Raw genomic sequence first — 5205 nt, 5'->3', positions numbered from 1 at the left:
CATCATAATGTACTCATCATTAAAAAAACAAATTGCATCAGGGGGGTCCCTGCCAGAGGATAATGCTATATGGGGGTCCTTGGCATGGCAAAGTTTGGGAACCCCTGAGATTATATCTTCTTGTTAACGTATTGGTCCCTTCTCTCTTTGCCGGTCTCTCTCAGTATGGCGTGTCGTGTTGCTGTGTTGCTGCGTTGCCTGTTGAAGTTGCTGGTTGCTGTGTCCTCAGACGGTCAGCTCAGTGATTCAGTGAGACAGAAGCTGATGGGTGAGACGTCCCTCTGTCTGAAGCTGATGGACAGCTGCTGCCACGGAGACCTGCAGGTGTGTTTACCTGCTGACACTCACCTGAACTGAAGATAAACTGTCCTTTCTGAAGACACTCACCTGTCTGTGTGTCTGTCTGTATGTCTGTCTGTCTGTCTGTGTGTTGTGTGTCTGTCTGTCTGTGTGTCTGTCTGTCTGTATGTCTGTCTGTGTGTTGTGTGTCTGTCTGTCTGTCTGTCTGTCTGTCTGTCTGTCTGTCTGTCTGTCTGTCTGTCTGTTGTGTGTCTTTCTGTGTGTTGTGTGTCTGTCTGTCTGTGTGTCTGTCTGTCTCTCAGCCTCTCCTTCGACAGGTCGACAGCAGCTGTTGCAGTTCTGAGGTGCTTGGCTGCTTAGCGACACTAACTGGGACGACAGAGAGGTGTTCCAGCAGAACATCTGAACATAACATATTCCCACTAAAGACGTAAAACCTTAAAACCACAAATATTTTGCGTCTAGCGCTGTACTTCTTTTACTTCTATTAAAGGGGCCCTATTATGCTATTTGGGTTTTTATACTTTCCTGTAGTGTGTTCTATATGTTTTTGTGCAAATGAATGCTCCGTAAAGACTAATCCCTGTGTTCCCTCCAGACGGAGTTTCTCTCCCTGCCTGAGAAGCCTCCTTTGGAATTTAGTTTACATCCGTTACATAATGATATCACTATGTAAAACTTGTGCTTCTATTTGCTAGCGCTCTAACACAATAGCTGGACGCCATGTTTCTTATTTTGAAAATGAGCAGAATATGATCAGCGGTCAGTAGGGACGAAATAGATACAAAACATTTCCAAAGTTGTCTTTGGACTTTGTGACGCTCTGGGGTTATTGGAAATGTATGGATCACTCCTATTGGAAACAATGCTAAGCAGCCACCATTGGAAGGTAATTCTAGTATAAGTTTAATCTTTAGTGTCATCTGTGCAATGAAACTCAGTTTGAACACAATGAAAAAGTATAAAACTATTATGTACAGCTCTACTAGTTCTTTCCAAAAACAGCTTGGTGTACTTTTTCCTAACAAATATAAGGAAATAATGAGTTTGTTGGGGTTTTTAGTGGAATATACTGCCCTAATGGAAGGGCAGAGAAGCGTTTACGACTGCAACTCTGCCTGCTGATCCCAACTATAGGTTGCCATGTCAACGCTAAACCTTAACCCAATCAGTCCTGCTCTGGAACAGGAGCTCCCTCCCAAAATCTTCTGCAAACCACACACCCAACCTGACAGACCCCCACAACTCATACCCTTTGTATTCACAAACAACAACAACCACACGATCATCTCGTCATGCAGCAAATTAAACAGAATCCACAAAACAACATGGCCAACACAGAGAATTCACCGACCATCAACACAGTGGTGCAGCCTGCCTCTCACGTTCCCTTCACAGCGGCACATACTACATCATGAAACTTTAGTTAAAACATTTTGTAGGAGGCAGCAAACATTATCATTTCTGCTCTACAGTCGGCATTTTAACACGAGGGCTGCCTTCCTTTTGGAGCAAGCCTCAAGTGGCCCTTCGATGAACATGCAGGTGTTGGAACTTTCCTGTAGGCTTTTAATAAGGAAATTCACCGACCAAAACCATTTTTTGTACGATGCTGTAAATATTTGTATTTCAGTCGAAAAAAATACTTAGTTTTAGCTTTATTTTTTATTGGAGTCCTGTGGAAGTTGTTCCTTTTCAAGTAAATGCGAGTTAAGCTAAGGTTAAAGGTTGAGCTTTATCCACCCACAATGAAACTTCACCAATACACACTATCGGGTTTTTACAACACAATTTACAGTACTTTACCAATACTTGATGTACTATCATAGCAAGTGAACAGCCTTTGGATTCTGAACATGCAGGGACACTTTAAGTCAGCAGTAACTGCTCTCAGTACTTTCACCCTGTTTGCGACTCGTCTTGATTGCAGTCAGTTTCAGCGTCCTCTACTGAGTCCTGGTCTGTTTTGGGTAGCATAAGCAAATTGGGGGCGAGATATTTCAATCTACCACCACCCAAAGCAGGAACAAAGGAAGACATCATAGGAGAGGGGATGTAATCCTGAGTGTGGATGCTTGGATATGCTCTGAGATCCACCCTGGACTGCACTGATGGGAGGAGGTAATGGGCTGAGGCTGCAGGGAAGCTGGAGTAGGGATAAAGCAGAAAGCCTCCAAAGTGTGAGAGGCCCACCAGGTCCTGTGAACAATGGAAAAAACAAGAGAATATCACTTGATTTTTAGGGAATAAGTGGTGTGGACTCAAGAACTAAGTACTACACTTCAGTCAAATGCCACAGTAATGGTGTTTATCTACATATTTCTGACAGCTACTCTGACTTCAAATTAAGAACATAGCATTAACAACAATGGTGAGTTAACGAAATGTATAACAGTGAGTTAAGGAAGCTCTACATCAACAGACAACAACATAGAAAATGCTGTCTGCACTGAAAAAACTGAAAAATTGACTTTAAAGGTATCCTATTATACTATTTTTAGGCATACATTATAGGTCTCAGATATAAAATATATAAAAACATGTCTTTGAAGTGTTTTACTCAAAATACCAAACAGATCACCCATTCTAGCCATGCCTCATACCCCTCTATTTCAGCCCTGTTACTAAAGAACTGATTCTGGGTACTACCCAGATACTCTGCTCTTGTCTGCTCTTGTCTGCTGCCGTGATTAAACGCCATATCATGTTCCAAACCACATCAAGGATTGTTGGGGAATAATTTGCTTAGGTATTCAACCTTTGACACAGTTCATAATTTTCCTTTTTTCACTGTCTCCTTTCCCATGGCATAGGCCCGTGACATGTCTTGTGAATTCTCCGGCCGAAGCTCTAAATAAACCGTCAGTGTTTGCCATTAAAGCTCCAGCTCTCTGAGTCATTTTTCCAATTGGTTCAGAAGTTTCCCCCACAAGGATTATTTCTGAAACAGTAAGGAGCTCAAATGCTTTTTCTCTTGCAGGTTTACCACAAGTTGAGTTCCTTTTTATTTCCTGCTTTTTTACACTCTCTCCAGTACAGCGTTAGCTCTGAGTGTTAGCGATGCTTGCTAATGTAAACAAAGATCATATTACGTCGCAAATGGTTTCTGATAGCGATGTTTCTGATAGGGCCGTGGGTGTAAAGCCAGCCCACATTTCCAATATTACGTGATATTGGCAGCAAATCTGGATCAGCTCCGTTGTACCCCCGTTTTTAGAGATGTGGGTAAGGAGGAAAAGAGAGAGGGTTTTACTGTCTGACACTTTGTGAGTTCCTCTGACACCGGGGACACATTTATGTATAAAAGACATACAAAAGTGCATTTTGCATGATAGGAGACCTTTAATTAAATGTATTATGTCAACAAATGTCACATAACTGTATAAGGTTAGTTCAAAGCAATAATATTAAGTTGAACCCAATATTTTTCATTTAAACTTAATAATATTGCTTTCAACTAACCTGATAGAGTTATGTGAAACTTGGTGACATAATACATTACAGAATGTAAGGTACTTCTCCTTCACTACACTTGAAAGGCACATTGTAGGCTACTTTTTAATCTTACTTTTTACAAGAACCAATAAGATTGCAAATTAGGAAAATGGGCAAAAGATATCCTTCTGAAATCTTAATATTAAGTTGAATTAGCTTCAAGTCGACTTACTACAGCATTAAAGCACTTTCACATTATTATGCATTGTTGATGTAACAATTCTAATAACATGTTATAGTGACTTTAATACCCTTTATTAAACTTAAGTTACCCTTTGAATGAAGGTGGCCCATCAGTGGGAAAGCATGAAAAATACACTATCGGTTATATATTAAAGGGATCCCAGTCAGCAGCTCTCTATCCGTCTGAGCTGGTGCCTGTTTTAGAAAAACTCAGTTAAATTTGTTTGGAAAAAAACAACGAGGCTCCAGGCTGTCCAAACATCTTCTGTAATTCGGCAAACCCATAGGTAAGCAAAAGTGTGCATTAAAAAAATGGAAACGTTAACTTTAATTAAGTGTATTTTGTCAACAAATTAGGTTAGTTGAAAGCAATAGTATTAAGTAACAGTGGTGACTTCCTGATTTTAGCAGCTTCACCCTTATCAACTTCTCACAGTACTTCATCTTAATTAAGTTCTCAGGTAATAATTTTGATATGAAATCCTCTCAGCCAACCCAGTCTCACAAAAAAACGTGTAATAACTACGTTGGTCCACAACGTAGGACGTAGTATTTCTACAAAAACGCCTCTGAAATTGCAAGATCCCTACGTTTTTGTTCACCATTCATTCCAATGGCTGGCGTCAATTTCACGTGATCTTCACATTTCTCCCTGCAGAAAAAAAAACATGGCCGTACTTCGTTTTATTCTCGGTGGAAAATGCCTCTTTTGAAGTTAGTTTGGCCATTAAAATGCGTTTTGATGTCATTTGATGCGAGAAATATGAGTTGTTATTTCAGATTATGTGTGCAGTGGATGCACATGATCTTTAGTTGCCAGTTATTACGAAGATTACTTCAGGAAATTGTGTCCATACAACGTTTTCATTGTTACCAAGGTGGTTGCTAGGGACGCTGCTATCTATATTATTTCTGTTATGTTGTGTAGCTGTTTAATGGTGTTATCTTTATTGCTACCCCCTTCCCCGTCAATGTATAGTGTTGTTCCACAGTGCAAACGTATTAGTTTAACAAAATCCGCATCTAAAGATACGTTATTTTCCCCTGTGCAATTCCAGTCTCACATCTCACATCACATCGTCATTAACAAATAGACCGAAAACATTTAAAAAAATTAAAATAATACTTTATTCCGAGTGTGCTTGCTTTTCTCTTTGAAAGTCATCACATAACGGCATTGTAATACACGTTAAATATTACATATCTGCCGTAGTTCTCTATTTATAG

At 40.0% G+C, this 5205-nt stretch overlaps 1 long non-coding RNA gene across 1 annotated transcript; it reads left to right on the top strand.

Moving 5' to 3' along the window:
- The first annotated feature begins 169 nt into the window (after positions 1 to 169).
- LOC104956232 (uncharacterized) lies at positions 170 to 1606 on the top strand. Its single transcript, XR_799524.1, has 2 exons — positions 170 to 324; positions 603 to 1606. It is a non-coding gene; the product is annotated as an uncharacterized lncRNA (long non-coding RNA).
- The last annotated feature ends 3599 nt before the right edge of the window (positions 1607 to 5205 follow it).

The sequence above is a fragment of the Notothenia coriiceps genome, unplaced genomic scaffold, assembly GCF_000735185.1.
Source record: "Notothenia coriiceps isolate Sejong01 unplaced genomic scaffold, NC01 NC01_scaffold00025634, whole genome shotgun sequence".
Classification (NCBI taxonomy): Eukaryota; Metazoa; Chordata; class Actinopteri; order Perciformes; family Nototheniidae; genus Notothenia; species Notothenia coriiceps.
This window is presented reverse-complemented; position numbering and strand designations above follow the sequence as displayed.